Source organism: Scyliorhinus torazame, chromosome 7, assembly GCF_047496885.1.
Source record: "Scyliorhinus torazame isolate Kashiwa2021f chromosome 7, sScyTor2.1, whole genome shotgun sequence".
NCBI classification, from domain to species: domain Eukaryota; kingdom Metazoa; phylum Chordata; class Chondrichthyes; order Carcharhiniformes; family Scyliorhinidae; genus Scyliorhinus; species Scyliorhinus torazame.
In genome coordinates this window covers 268,609,540-268,626,308 of record NC_092713.1, presented here as the reverse complement: position 1 = coordinate 268,626,308, position 16,769 = coordinate 268,609,540, and the positions used below count along the sequence as shown (strand labels likewise).

The window sequence follows — 16,769 nt, the reverse complement described above, 5'->3', positions numbered from 1 at the left end:
CCCTCTGGTTCAGATGCAACCCGTCCTGTTTTTACAGGTCCCACCTTCCCCAGAATGCGCTCCAATTATCCAAATACCTGAAGCCCTCCCTCCTACACCATTCCTGCAGCCACGTGTTCAGCTGCACTCTCTCCCTATTCCTAGCCTCGCTATCACGTGGCACCAGCAACAAACCAGAGATGACAACTCTGTCTGTCCTGGCTTTTAACTTCCAGCCTAACTCCCTAAACTTGTTTATTACCTCCACACCCCTTTTCCTACCTATGTCGTTGGTACCAATGTGCACCACGACTTCTGGCTGCTCCCCCTCAAGGATCCTGAAGACACGATCCGAGACATCCCTGGCCCTGGCACCCGGGAGGCAACATACCTTCCGGGAGTCTCGCTCACGACCACAGAATCTCCTATCTATTCCCCTAACCATTGAATCTCCTACAACTATTGCTTTTCTATTCTCCCCTTCCCTTCTGAGCCCCAGAGCCAGACTCAGTGCCAGAGACCTGGCCGCTAGGGCCTTCCCCCGGTAGGTCACCCCCCCCCCCCCCCCAACAGCATCCAAAACGGTATACTTGTTTTGAAGGGGAACGGCCACGAGGGATCCCTGCACTGTCTGCCTGTTTGTTTTTTTCCCCCTGACTGTAACCCAGCTATTCTTGTCCTGTATCTTGGGTGTGGTTACCTCCCTGTAACTCTTCTCAATCACCCCCTCTGCCTCCCGGATGATCCGAAGTTCATCCAGCTTCAGCTCCAGTTCCCTAACACGGTCTTTGAGGAGCTGAAGTTGGGTGCACTTCCCGCAGGTATAGTCAGCGGGGACACGGGTGGTATCCCTCACCACACACATCCTACAGGAGGAGCATGCAACTGGCATAGCCTCCATCCCCTCTTACCTGACAGAATATAGCTGCCCTGGGGACTAACTAGATCTCCGCCCTCTGACTCTGCTCCCAGTCAGCTACACTTTCTGTAAACTCCTGGCTCTCTTCTCACTCTTTGCGGAAATGTCGGAAACAAAATGAAAGGAGCACCTTACTCCCTCCTCACCTAACTCCCTCGGTCACCAAACTCTTACTATAGCACTTAAATGCACCAAATTCAGCACTCCCTCGGTCACCAAACTCTTACTATAGCACTCAAATGCACCAAATTCAGCACTCCCTCGGTCACCAAACTCTTACTATAGCACTCAAATGCACCAAATTCAGCACTCCCTCGGTCACCAAACTCTTATTATAGCACTCAAATGCACCAAATTCAGCACTCAGTGCAAACAAAGCCTCTGAAAACTGGCCTAATCCAATTAACTAATTAACAAGCTCCAGCTGTAAGTGCCTACAAGTAGAAGCTTGTTTAAAGCCGATTGAAAATTCACCTTCTTCTAAACCAAACAGCAACTTTTAAGTTAATTAACTAAATAAAAGAAAGACTAAACTTTAGATAAAAATGAAGCCTTATACTCCCTCGGTCACCAAACTCTTACTATAGCACTCAAATGCACCAAATTCAGCACTCAGTGCAAACCCTAACCCTAATCGTGACAAAACGTGACAGCCACAATCTCTGAACTTTCGTGACAGCCTCATGATGCTGGAAACAAAATATCAGGGGCGGGATTCTCTGATCCGCCAGCCACGTTTTCCTGGGCGCGCGCCCTCACCGGCAGCGGGACTCTCAGTTCCCACCACCTGCCACTGGGATTTCCCATCATGGCGCCCCCCAGACCGGCGGGAAACTCACAGGAGTGGGAGCGCTGCCGGCGCAATGGGGAATCCCGCTGCCGGAGAATGCTGTATTGGGGTTGCAAGTTTTTATAAAAGTTGTTTTTTTGCCTTTCAGGGGATAGCATTGCTCGGCCATACCAGGTGCATGAACAGTATTGGATTGGAGAACAAGGTGGCCTGATGGGCTGATGGTAATTTCCCACCTTTCTTCTTGTATATAGATGATAAACATTTTACACCCATACTTTTGTAGTTGTGTCAGATTATTTTCTAGGCACCAACACAAAGTCAGATGTTAATTGACTTTATCCACATTGTACCCAGTATAGAATCAACAAAATTAAGTCACTAAAATTCCAAAAAAGTAGGAATTTCAAACAGATCTGCATTATTTTATTCCTTTACTTCTTCCTTGAAAGCAGTGGAAACTTACATTGGAGTATGGACCCATAGGCAATAGCAGCCATCTAGTCCATCACTCAGTTTGCCATTCTTCTCGAGTGAGACTTGGCAAAAGTACTAAAATGCTGTTCACCTATGGAGGCATTACACCAAAAGCCGACCTTGTTTTCAATTAACATTCTTCCTCTCCCCACACACAAACACACATTTATCAAGTTGATCTGATGCAAATTTACAGATGACTATAAGAACATTTTCAAATCATAGGTTTCCTTTTAAACAAAGAAAAAATGTTCCTGTTCCTTAAGGCATTTCTTTACAGTGGAGGACACTATCCAACAGCTCTTTGGCATATTACTTCAGCAAGCATTCATGTGTTCACCGCAAAAATTAAGGACATCACATGTGAGCCCAGTCTTGTCCTTCTCCAAACAACATGGGTGCATTTTCAGCAAGGAATCTCTGGGTATTGATTCTACTTAAACCAGAGGCTGCTGCCACTTTAAGACAACCAAGCAAATAAGGGCCCAGAATTTCTGTTCTCTGGAAGGTTGTACCCAAGAAGATGCGGTGGGGGACTTGTCTCAAGTGCCAAGCAAGCACTGCGCAGGAATTGCACGGAAACTGCCGGGAAGTATGGGCAATTACTCTGCACCTGGAACTATCTGATATGACAAGACTCGAAACGCAGGTTCCTTTTTGAGTAGATACGGTCTTGCTTTAGAGGGAGTTGAGAGCAGGTAATGCTCATTGAAGCCTGGTCTGTTTTTTCCCCAGTTGGCAAGGCTTCTGGACAGGGATGTTGGCCTCAGGCTGCTATTGAGTAAAGAGTCAAGAGTTCTGCTCCTTTTCCCAAACACCTTTATTTTTCCGTGAACACACTCAGCACCAAACTCGATCATCACATCACATGCTCCCAAGGCCACCTGTAGCCTCTTTACATATCAGTGCCAATTATTGGATCAATGAGACATCTAATTGGAATGTTTCTTAACCCATTCCTTAACAAGGGAGAGGATCCAGAAGGGAAAAGTGGAAATTGGTATTTGCACTGAACTATTGTATCACAATAAAAGAGTTATAAAACATCAGAAGGTTTCACACTGTCTAATTCAGTAGATGGACATTCACCTATAAAACATGATACTCCTAGCCAAAATCAGTGCATTTGGATGGTTCCAACTCTCTTTGATTTACCAAGGAAAGGTTAGGAGCAAAACTACTTCTAACATCTGGATAATAAGTATAATATTGAGCACCACACTTCCCTCCCTCCCTCTATCCCAATTACCACGCCCCCCTTTCCCAAAATCATCTGCTGCGCCCCCCCCCCCCCCCCCCCGGCCCCTGAACAACGTACTGACATACCTCCCGATGGCCCCCCTGACACATCCCCCAACTACTTACCTTCTCTTTGGTTTCTCAAAGTGGTTGGAACACTTCAAACTTATGCATCTTGCGGTAGCTGGTGGTGTAAAAAGGAAGAGTGGCTAAATTTCCCCAGTCGCTGTTATCCTGCACTGAAAGGATCCGGCCGGAGCCGCTGCGTTTCACATTTCTACCAGGTCTGGGACAGAAGATAGCACAAGAAACGTGCAGCCCCCTAACTGGTTAAATAAATAAAAAAGTGCAGAGTGGCAATCCAACAGCAATTGCCACTCCACGGTCTGTCTCCTTTCTTGGTCCTGGTATACTGGTCTCAGTACAATACTGAGCATTGCGTTTATCCAAACCCAAGGAAGTCACAACTCTCTGATTTGAATCACAGCAATGGACAAACTGCCGTTGCAAAACGTACACTCTGGTTTCTGGAGTATAATCATTACAATTAAAGAAAAGCATGTAGCAGCATAGTGGAATAAGAAAAGATTCTGCACCACTGTTGCAATGCACTACAGTTTTACTGTAGTTTTAAAACCGAGATTACAACATCAGAAACAGGCTGCAAAGTGTGAATCACCATATAATTAAATCATCCAAATCAACAATTCAATCAGAATCATGTTGCTACAGATTTTTTCTTCACTGCGTTCTGCTATGCTGCCCCATAAATATTTCCACAGATATGGAATGTTACCAGTAATTTGTTAGTTGAAGTGCCAGATTGACTGCTTCAGCAAAAGATTAAGACAGCCCCATCCAGCAAAAATAGTAGAACTTCACATTTAGGAACAATGTGTTAATAGTACAGCATGGAATGCAGACGAACGTTCTTTGTAATACCTCAGAAATTAAACAATCTATCGCACTTTTAGTAATTGAAGCATTTATAGGAATAATATTCTTCACCAAGTTAGAATGAAATTCTAATTACACAGTACATTAGTTAAGAACTAGTTAGTCTGACTTTGGTGGTCGGTAAGTTAATGGAAAAGGTCCTGAGGGATAGGATTAATGACCATTTGGAAAGATGCAGCTTAATCCGGGATAGTCAACACGGATTCGTGAAGGGCAAGTCTTGCCTCACAAATTTGACTGAATTCTTTGAGGAGATAACTAAGTGTGTAGATAGTTGAGCAGTTGATATCGTATACATGGATTTCAGTAAGGAGTTTGATAAGGTTCCCCATGGTTGGCTCATGAAGAAAGTAAGGTGGTGTGGGATAGAGGGAAATTTGGCCAATTGGATAAGTAACTGGCTATCACATAGAAGACAGTGGGTGGTGGTGGATGGAAAATTTTCAGACTGGAGACCAGTTACCAACGGTGTACCGCAGGGATCAGTGCTGGGTCCTCTGCTATTTGTGATTTTTATAAATTACTTGGAGGAGGGGGCTGAAGGGTGGGTCAGTAAATTTGCTGATGACACCAAGATTGGTGGAGTAGTGGATGAGGTGGAGGGCTGTTGTAGGCTGCAAAGAGACATTGATAGGATGCAGAGCTGGGCCGAAAAATGGCAGATGGAGTTTAACCCTGATAAGTGCGAGGTGATTCATTTTGGTAGGACAAATTTGAATGCGGATTACAGGGTCAACGGCAGGGTTCTGAGGAATGTGGAGGAACAGAGAGATCTTGGGGTTCATGTCCACAGATCTCTGAAGATTGCCACTCAAGTGGATAGAGCAGTGAAGAAGGCCTATCGTGTGTTAGCGTTTATTAACAGGGGGCTTGAGTTTAAGAGCCGTGGGGTTATGCTGCAACTGTACAGGACCCTGGTGAGACCACATTTGGAGTATTGTGCGCAGTTCTGGTCACCTCACTAAAGGAGGGATGTGGAAGCATTGGAAAGGGTGCAAAGGAGATTTACCAGGATGCTGCCTGGTTTGGAGGGAAGGTTTTATGAGGAAAGGTTGAGGGAGCTAGGGCTTTTCTCTTTGGAGCAGAGGAGGATGAGAGGCGACTTAATAGAGGTGTATAAGACAATGAGGGGGATAGATAGAGTGGACGTTCAGAGACTATTTCCTCAGGTGGATGTAGCTGTTTCAAGGGGGCTTAACTATAAGGTTCGGGGTGGGAGAGATCGGAGGAATGTCCGAGGTAGGTTCTTTACTCAGAGAGTGGTTAGGGTGTGGAATGGACTGCCTGCTGTGATAGTGGAGTCGGACACTTTAGGAACTTTCAAGCGGTTATTGGATAGGCACATGGAGCACACCAGAATGACAGGGAGTGGGATAGCTTGATCTTGGTTTCGGCCAAAGCTCGACACAACACGAGGGCCGAAGGGCCTGTTCTGTGCTGTACCGTTCTATGTTCTACATACCAGCTATATTCCAGAAGGAAATGAAACTTAAAAACAAAATATTGCTCGTTAAAGCGCTGCTCCAGATGCAAAGCCCATTTAATAATAAAAATATTTATTAGTGTCACAAGGTGGTTTACATTAACACTGCAATGAAGTTACTGTGAAAATCCCTAGTTACCACACTCCAGCGCCTGTTCGGATATACTGAGGGAGAATTCAGAATGTCCAATTCACCTAACAAGCACGTCTTTCGGGATTTGTAGGAGGAATCTGGAGCACCCGGATGGAAACCCACACAGACACGGGAGAACATACGCGCACAGACAGTGACCCAAGCTGGGAATCGAACACAAGAGCTAAAGGCTAAAAAGCAGCACTAATAAACTTAAGGACTGTATGCTGGAGAGCAAAACAACAAAACAAACAATGCTGTAACATCACATTTATAGTTGACATTCATATTACCTTTATACTATACTTTCAATTTGTATTCCCAAAGCTCTATCACTGCATTTATGCTAACAACCTACATCAACCATGTAGATCGAGTTAAAAAGTTTTCTTAATTCATTCACAGGATATGGGCATCACTGGTGGCATTTATTGCCTACCCCGAAATACCTGAAGAAGGCAGTGGGTGAGTCATCTTCTTCAGCCACTGCAGCCCAAGTGTTGAAAGGACTGTTAAAAGTGTCGAAAGTTCCAGGATTTCGGTCTGGTGAAAAACAGCAATATATTTCCAAGTCCAAATGGTATGCCACTTGGAGGAGAAAATAGAGGTAGTGGCAGTCATATGCACCTGCTTCCGTCAGTGCTTTCCAAACTTTTCCCGGTGTGACCCCAGTTTAATGCCTCAGAGTTTGTATGACTCAGAGTAAAAATCTGGGGGACATATTTGTTGAGGGAGAAAGTCTTCAATTGTTGATCAGGGGAAGGAAATGAGTTGAGCATTCTACAACTTCCCCCTCCCTCACCCGTCATCTTCCCCTCACTTTGTCCCATCACCACTCCCTCCTTCACCTCCCTGCATTTCCCCTTCCTTTGCCCCCCCTCCATCTCATCGTCCTTCACCATCCCCCTCATCGCCAATTCTTCATCCCCTCTGTCACCCCCTTGGTCCAATAGAGTCTCCAATCCCCCTCAGTCTGCCCCACCCCACATCACCCAACCCCCCGTCCATTAAGCCCCCCCCCCACCTTGCCACTCCTACTTCAGCCCTACCACCACCCTCCATTAGCCCTCCCACCTCCCCTCCCCCTCCTTCAGCCCCCCCACCTCCCACAATCCCCCCACCACCCCTCCCCCTTCTTCAGCCCCCCACCTCCCCTCCCCCTCCTTCAGCTCCCCACCTCTCCTCCTCGTCCTTCAGCTGGTACACATTTTAAACAGTGTGCCAGTGATGGAAGAAATAAATGCTTACGGTAATGGACAGGGTACCAGTAAGTCAGCCACTGGGTCAAAGCCAATGCCTAGAACTAGCTCCTGGAAATCAAACTTAAACAGTTTGGATTAGTGTGGTGTAACTCTGAAGAGTTCCAATCCATTCAAACAGCACAAGGGTTTGCAATAATCTTTCAGTTTTTCCAAGACACTTGCTAGAGTGGAGAAAGGCAGATGTGACACCTTTGTTCAAGCAAGGTGCAAGGACATTCCTATAACTACAAGCTTCCCTGCAACTACAGCTTCCACATCAGTTGAAAAGCAGCATACTGCAGATGTTAGAAAACTGAAGGGGAAAAAACAGAAAATGCTTGAAATACTCAGCAGGTTATGAGGCCTTTCATCAGAATTGGGAAATGCTAGAAATGTCATAGATTTTGAGCAAGGGGTAGATGGGACAAGGACAAAAGGCATGCATGTGATAGGGTGAAAATCAGGAGAGATTGAATGACTGAAGAGTTAATCCTCCAGAGGCAAAGGAATGGCAATGGAGCAAGAAAAGAAAAGTGCGCCTCGAGCAATGTAACATCAGTGTTGAGTAGTTTCTGAGGCAATCATTTTGGAATAACTCAGAGAAGCTCGAGTTAATTAAGGAAAGGCAGCCCAGATTTCTGAAAGAGAAGTAGTGCTGACCTAATCTAATTAATTTTTTTGTTGAAGTAACAGAGAAGATTAATGAAGGCAAGCACGGTGGCGCAGTGGGTTAGCCCTGCTGCCTCACGGCGCAGAGGTCCCAGGTTCGATCCCGGTTCTGGGTCACTGTCCATGTGGAGTTTGCACATTCTCCCCGTGTTTGCGTGGGTTTCGCCCCCACAACCCAAAGATGTGCAGGCTAGGTGGATTGGCCACGCTAAATTGCCCCTTAATTGGAAAAAATGAATTGGGTGCTCTAAATTTAAAAAAAAACATTTTTTTTTAATGAAGGCAATGTGCTTCATTTGGCAAAGAAGCACATAAAAGCCGAGGTAACAAAACTGAGGTGCATGGATAGGTGGGCGAGTCTCAACTTGGAAAAAATAATGGCTTATGGGCAGAAAACGGTGAGTGGTGATAAATGGTTGTTTTTTCAGACAGGAGGATGGTAAACAACAGTATTCCCTAAAGGTCAGTGTTGGAACAACTGCTTTTTTGATATATAAATGACCTGAATATTAGAATACAAAGGAAAATTTCAATTTTTGTTACTACCAAACTTGGAGGTGTGACAATGAGGATGATACCACTCAACTGCAACAGAGCACAGGCAAGTTTGCAAAATTGGGCAGTCAAGTGGCAGCTGGAATTTAATATAGAGAAGTGGCAGGTGATGCTGTTTGGCAAAAGGGACAGCGAGAGGCTAGATAGACTTAAAGGCACAGTTGGAAAGCACACAAAGGTCCTCCCACCATTGTATAGCGAGGATGGAAGCAATGTAAAATCACCCAGGCTGTATCCACCAAAACATATTTGACATGCAATGTAAAGTATACACTTTAAATATAAAGTATAAATTTTAATGAGGCACCTCATGCAATATATGGGGAAAACCTGATCTGTATTGCAGTTTCCATAATATTATTTAATGTATTTCTACAATTTTTTGAATAAAGTATATTTTTTTTGGGGGGAATGGTATAGTTCAAAGAATGTGCAGGAACAGAGAGATACAGGGGTTCACTTGCATAGGTCTTTAGAGATGGCATAGTTAGAGAGTAGTAAGTCAAGTATATGCGATCTTGGGCTTCCAAAATAAATGTATTGAGTACAACAGCAGTTATGCTGCACCTTTATATAATTCTTGCTCGGCCACAACAAGAGTATTATGCCTGGACTTCATTCCACACTTTCGGGAGGATGTGAAAGTCCTTGAGAGACCACAGGGAGATTTACTAAATGGTTCCAGGGATAAGGGAATTTAGCTACAAGGTTAAGTTGAAGAAGCTGGTGGATATTCTCCTTGACGCAGAAATTGTTAAGTGAAAGTTTGATGGAGGTGTACAAGATTATGACAGGTTCAGATAAGGTAGACAAATAAAAGTGGCTGTGATTCGTGATGGTACAAGGTCAGGTGGACACAGATTTTAAATTTTGGTCAAGAGATAAAGTGGGGGAATATGAGAAATATTTTTTTTTTTACATAATGAGTGGCAATGAACTAGATCTCACTGGGCGGTACGGTAGCACAGTTGCTTCACAGCTCCAGGGTCCCAGGTTCGATTCCCGGCTTGGATCTTTGTGCCCCATCTAATTGACCAAGATTTTTAATTTTTGTCTTAAATTTCATTCACGGCTTTGCTCCATCAAACATCCAATATTGTCTTCTTCCAGTACATTTCAGCAGAGACTCAACACTTGTATGACACCAAAGGACTCCTTGTTCCCTACCCACTAGGTTCCTTAATCAGTGGCTATTTCCTTTGTCACCGTGCCACCATCATCTGGATCTCTCTCCTCCAGAATTTCCACATTGGCATTTATGTCCTTTCCATCAAAGTCTCCCGGCAATTTACTCCCGTGCCCTAAGCTTGTTGCTCTCCAGTTTTCTATTTACTCTGTAAAGAACATTGAGGCAGCTCTGAAAGAAGGCTATGGAAAGACAAACTGCTACTGCTAAGATCTGCTTGGAATAGGTAACAGAACTTATGGAAGCACCATGAACAAAAGCTGTGAGCCTCCCAAATTAGACTAATGAACCTCATTGTATGAGATTGCTTCCTCTCAAGGGTAGCATTTATTTTACAATATTGAAATATTTTAATAAAATGCTATAAGCATTCTGTAAAATAAACTACTCTAGTAACCAGGTGCTGAAACTTACTGCTATTGGCACAATCTAGTAAACTAGCAACATCAACTATTATGACATATAAACTCCATTATCGAGTGTTCTGAGCCCAGTTGATGTTATAACTGGATGAGAAGAGGTGGTGCAGTGGTTAGCACTGCTGTCTCATGGCATCGAGGTCTCGGGTTCGATTCCGGCCCACTGTCCGTGAGGACTTTGCACATTCTCCCCGTTTCTGCGTGGGTCTCACCCCACAATCCAAAGATGTGCAGGGTAGGTGGAATGGCCATGCTAAATTGCCCCTTAATTGGAAAAAAATAAATACTCTAAATGTTTTAATTTTAAAAAAATAACTGGATGAGAAGATCCCAGAATGGAACCCTGGCTCAAAAGACAATGGGTTGGATTCTCCGCCCCGCCACATTTCTGTTTCACCTCGCCGGCAGGGTGCTCTGTTACACCGGCTTGTCAATGGGGTTTCCCATTGTGGAGCAGCCCCACGCCATCGGGAAACCAAAACGGAGCATCCCACCGGCAGAGAATCCAGCCCAATAACTTTTATATATTTTTTAATAAAACATTAGTTTTAACAAGAAAAAAAATGAACCATGAAAAAGTTGGATAATAATGCAATAGTCCTTTACTCCCCTTTAGCTTAACAATTACACACAGGTTTTAAGATTAATACGGTTTTCATCTTAAGCTACAACGATCTCATTAATACGAACTCCCTTTTAAACACAGATGACTGTGTGAAGACACACTTCTCTCTGAACCTAAAGTGAATCTTTGTGGATGTCTTCTCAGAATCCCCCAAATGATTGCCACATGAGAGTTTCCAAATCTACTCCCAGAAACACCGTTTAAATCTTCTCTTGTAATTATCCTTTCCCTTAGCAGTTTGCATTCCAAAACCCAGACCTGGTATTCCAAATTACACGCGTTTCTTCTTTTTTTTTAAAAAAGCTTCCGTTCCACTTTTGACAGAGAATCCAGTCCAGGATTTTGCATCACTCACTCCTGGGTTTCTTTTTTCTTAACTGGTTTCACACAAACTCCATGATCCAGCCACCGATTTCCATAGTTATTTCAACATGCATTCCACAGGCTGTAGTAAAACCTCTCACTCCCTTCAGATAAATTTCTGGTGCCTCAGCCTTCTCAGCTTTGTCTTTGTTGAAGAGTTCTCTGATTTCATACCATTAACCTCTGACTTCTTAGAAACTTCTCTTTATTTCTCTAGTTTCCTTAACTAGCTGCTTTTCAAATCTCTGCACTCATTTTCTTAACCATTACTCCATGGTGTGGGGTTTTTTCTAGCAAAGCTGAAAGAGATGTTCTCTCTCTCGCCTGCTAAACCAACTGCTCCTAGCAGAGCTGTGAGGCTGCCTTTTCTCTCACTACCTATCTCCAACTGCAAACTAAAACATAAAAGCGTCTCTACCTTACAAGGCCCCAGTTGCTAAGCAACACCCACATACCTCTGCTTGCCTATTTATTCCTCATGCCATAGCCCTCTAAGCACAAGAGAAACATAGCTGGAGCTTAACCAACCCCCAAACATACAAACACCTTTTTCCAGCATGAATCTAACTATAGGTTTTACCCTTACAGGTGCCAAAAAACACACTCACTTAATTTCTAATGTTTATCAATACAAATCTAATTCCCTTAAAACTGGCTTTGTTTTCCTAACACTAGCTTAATAATAAAAGCATCCTGCCGAGTAGAAAATAGACATTGATGCAATGTCAAGAGTTCCCCAATTTTGTTCTCTCACCTAGATCTGCAATCAATAACCTTAGAAACACGGATGACAACAAATTAAATAGAACTAACAAACCAGCTTTCATTTTTTTTGGGATGTGAAATTAATTTGTCAGTCACAAGATTTGCAATAGTGTAACAGAGCATTTACCATTTGATTCTATTGTTAAATTCCACTTCTACTATTTCTGTACAGAATGACTGATTATCATCTCTAACTTGCTATTAGGTTCATCCCTGGGTGTTGCTCCTTCATGCCATATTTTATATGACCCCATGTCTCATATCTGCTGTGTGACTTTGAAAGACTAAGAGACATGTTCTGATCAATGTAACATGTTTTTTTCTCATCTGATCCAACACTGGATCCTCCTTTTCCTAATCCCTCTAGATTTATTGCTACCTGCAATCAGACACTTTGTGAAGATCCACAAGGTCTGAAGAGACTTTTAAGTTTTTAATCATAAAATGGGAGTGGGGTTTTCTGGATTTCCCCCCCTACATCAGTTTGATTAGTTCTCTTAATCCTGTACATCATTACATGCATCTAACATGTCAGTCACTTTTTTTTGTTGATGCCTCCCACAAATTCTCAAATGACTGTATTTGTATTCGGTTTAGTTTGATTGAGTGAAGTGTGATTTTCACATTTATTAGCTCATTATCCTATCTTAAATTTCCATATCAATTGAAAAAAATACAAGGATTGTATTTCCTTGAAACACCAGATTTCATAAATAGTCAGCCAATCCCACAACTCCAAACAAATCAGTCAGATAATATAATAGTCTGAAGTTTTATCACCGTATAAATTTGTTAAATCTCTTAAATTACAGAATAACTCCACAGTTAATATTACCAGTCCTGGCATGATATTGGCTTATATCTGACCATTTTGTTGCCAAATTTGTTGCCGATACAGAGATAGGTAGAAAGCAAGTTGAGGGGAAGATACATAGAACCTGCAAAGGGATATTGATAGGTTAAGTGAGTGGGCAGAAATTTGGCAGATGGAATATAATGTGGGAAAATGTGAGGCTGACAACTTGGGCAGGAAGGATAGAAAAGCAGAATATTATTTAAATGGAGACACAACAGAATTCTGCAAGTGTAGAGGGATCCGAGTGCCTTTGTCCATGAATCACAGAAAGTCAGCATATAGATACAACAAGAAATTAAGGAATATAGCTCTTTATTGCAATGGGGGTGCAGTATAAAAGTAGGGAAGACTTCCCACAACTGTACAGGACATTGGTGAGACCACCTAGAGGGCTGAGTACAGTTTGGTCACTTCAGTTAAAGGAGGGGCCTACTTGCATTGGAAGCAGCTGGTAAAGATCCCATGGTACATTTATGCATCACTATTCAGCAGGTTGTAGAGTTGGTATCTGTAAAAATGGCTATTGTTTTGTAGTAAAAAACTGTTTCCATCCTTTAACATTGCATTTGACAAGGTCCTTCATGGCAGGCTGGTGCAAAAGATTAAATCACACGGGTCAGGGGTGAACTAGCTAGATGGATTCAGAACTGGCTTGGCCATAGAAGGCAGCCTGTAGCAGTGGAAGGGTGTTTTTCCGAATTAGGGTCTGTAACAAGTGGTGTTCCGCAGGGATTGGTACTGTGGCCGCTGCTGTTTGTAATATATACAAATGACTTGGGAGAAAACGTAGCTGGTTTGATTAGCAAGTTTGGCGGATGATACTAAGATTGCAGGAGTTGCGGACAGTGATGAAGTTTGTTAGAGAATACAGCAGGATATAGATGGGCTGCAAAATTGGGCGGAGAAATGGCAGATGGAGTTTAACCCAGACAAATGCGAGGTGATGCATTTTGGTAGATTCAATTCAGGTGGGAGCTATAAAATAAATGGCAGAACCATCAGGAGCAGAGACACAGAAATCTGGGCATGCAGGTCCACATTCTTTAAAAGTGGCAGCCAAAGTGGAAATGGTGGTAAAGAAAGCATATGGCATGCTTGCCTTCATAGGTCTGGGTATGGAGTATAAAAGCTCACAAATTATGTTAGTCATATAGAACGTTGGTTAGACCACATTTGGAATACTGTGTCCAATTATGGTCACCAGAAGGATGTGGAGGCTTTGGAGAGAGTACAGAAAAGGTTTACCAGGACTTTGCCTGGTATGGAGGGTATTGGCTATGAGAGATTGAATGAACTGGGATTGTTCTCCCTAGAAAGACGGAGGTTGAGGGGTGACCTAATAGAAATTTATAAAATTATGAGGGGTACAGATAGGGTAAACAGTTGGAGGCTTTTTCCCCAGGGAGGAAATTACAATTACAAGGGGGCATAAGTTCAAAGTGAGGGGGAATAGGTTCAGTGGAGATGTGTGGGCAAGTTTTTTAACACAGAGGGTGGTGGTAACCTGGAATGCACTGCCAAGTGAGGTGATTGAAGCAGAGACGTTAGCGACCTTTAAGACTTATCTGAACAGAGGGGGTATAGAAGGATACAGGCGTTTGGTCTAGATGGGACACGTGATCGGCGCAAGCTTTGAGGGCAGAAGGGCCTGTTCCTGTGCTGCTCTTTGTTGTTCTTTAAGGAAGGAAACCTGTTCTTATCTGGTATAACTTACATACGTGGCTCCAATCCCACAAATGCCCACAATGTGGCCTAGCAAGTCACTCAGTTGAATCAAATCACATGCAGTATTTCAAAGAGGCAGTCCATCACCTTCCCAGAACAGTAGATAAAGGAAATAAATGCTGATCTGAGCAATGACACTCATACCAGGGAATGAACAACAAATTATCATTGCAACTTGGTTAGTTGCAACATGATGTACACCCAATCACCTCAAGTATCATCTACTGATTTAGGTCTGGTTCATAAAGTCAACTTGACTTCAGAGGGAAGCTTTGGTGTACGTTCACACAATATTCTAAATATTTCAAATTGCAATTCAAAGTCTTCATGCAGTTTTACATCAAGGAAGCAGACTCAATGGAGGATACAAGTGCAGAACACTAATATTTGATTGTATTTAGGAACAAAGATTTTGCAATGCTTTGCTGATTCATGGCCAAGTATCACTTCCCACCTTAAGTCAAGCTTATCTCAGCTTTTTGCAAAAATATAGAACATCCTAGCACTGCAATGCACTCCAATGTAGACTGCATTTTCAAATTAAAATAAATTCTACTGATACGTTAAAGAATCCTAAAACATTAAACATAAAACATTAATACGTGCATATTGGTACTGAAGCTTGATATTTTTCTCCCTTTGTTAATATTCTCCATTTCAAATCTGCAAAATAAAAACCGACATTTGGGGGACAGCCCTCTCCATGAAGGTCATGTACAATGATATTATGAATGCTAGACTTAGCAGCATTCCTCACATTTATAATACCAGGAATAACGTCCAGCTGAAATGCCTAGATGAGAGCAATTGGAAATCTTGATCACGCATTATTCGCCTAAAAATACCAAAGAAAATAACCATCTGTACTGATCTGTACTCATCCATAATAGAACTAATGCGGGTGTGAAAAAATTTGCTTTCGGAGACATGTTCCCGGTGAACAGCATTTTAAAAAAACAGTTCTTTTGAACAATGTTTTCATCTCATGAGATTCAGACACGCACGATTGCTAATGTCATTCTAACCCTACCACATCTGGGGAGCTACTTACAAGCTGGCACGACTTTCCTTTGGCATGTTGCAAAAGAATAATCGTACAAGGCGCAATGCACTAGGTGTAGGCGAGCGGTAACGAGTATATTACGAAATGGAGTTCAGAATAAAAGTAAAATAAATTGTAAATCGTGAAACTAGAAGGCGGTCTTTATGAATACAGCAGGAATGGCGTGTACTCGCAAATGAGGCACGACTTAAAAGCACTTACAATGTTACAAAGCCTTTGGTCAGGAGACGTGCTGTCAGCCTCCCAACCTTGCATGCTCTTAAAGGTCAACTCCAGTCGCCATACAATAAACCCCCAGCGAGCCGAACACATTGATCCCTGCTGCGGAAACATACAAAACCTTTAACCCGCTCTACTCTTCCATGGATTCAACCTGGAGGCAGAGGGAAGGGTTATGGACCGCATTCCCCTGGCTAAGAACGGGCTAACACGATGCCAGCTACTTACTCATGGCCCCGGCCTTTCAAATAAAAATCTGTTCCTTAACCTCCGGAACAAGGCACTCATTTCCCTCCCCCATCCCATCCCTGAGTATGTTATTCTTTCTACGTTCCGCAAGTGTTAGAGGCTCACACGTACCACTGAAGAGCGCACACACCGACTGCAGGTGGTGGTGGGGGAGGAGGTTTCCAGCAGACGGCAATCTTCAACCGAACCACACAGCAGCAGACACTGGACGTGAGCAACTGCACATGCGTGGGGGCTAAAGGGTTGAGCGAAGAGCGCCTGCGCGCAGAGGGCGAGGGGCGGCGCCTGCGCGCAGGGACGGCGAGGGGCGGGGCCTGCGCGCAGAGACGGCGAGGGGCGGCGCCTGCGCGAGAGAGGGCGAGGGGCGGTGCCTGCGGGCAGAGGGGGAAGGCGGCGCCTGCGCACAGAAGGGGAGGGGCGTCGCTAGCGTGCAGAGGGGGAGGGGCGCCGCCTGTGAAGTTTAAAAGCGGTGAAGTCTAAGGTGCTGTAGCTGAGGGTTATCTGAATAAAAGCACCGAACTCTCTTTACTGCTCTACGTCGGCGTTTATAGTCAACTGAGCTGCCTTCCCTTTCTTAAATCTCCCAACGTAATCTATTCCTTTCCTCATATGTGTGCGCAGTTTCTCCTGAAGTGTATTTGTATTCATCGCTTCAACCACGCCACATAGTAGCAGTTCCACATTGGGAACATGCTGGACTCCATTATAAAAGATTCAATAGCAAAGCACTTGGAAAACAATATTGGACAGAGTCAGCATGGATGTGCAAAAGGGAAATCCTGCTTGACAAATCCACTGGAATTCTTTGAGGATGTAACAAGTAGAGTTGATGAGGGAAAGCCGGTAGATGTGGTTTA

The 16,769-nt window shown here is 43.6% G+C and overlaps 1 protein-coding gene across 1 annotated transcript in view; it reads right to left on the bottom strand.

The window, feature by feature from the left end:
• LOC140427029 (non-selective voltage-gated ion channel VDAC1-like) overlaps positions 1-16,177 on the bottom strand; it is a 46,853-nt gene extending 30,676 nt beyond the window's left edge. Inside the window, exon 1 of the mRNA XM_072512445.1 lies at positions 16,024-16,177. The gene's annotated coding sequence lies outside the window, so the exon portion shown is untranslated. The remainder of the gene's footprint in view (positions 1-16,023) is intronic.
• Positions 16,178-16,769: the final 592 nt, after the last annotated feature.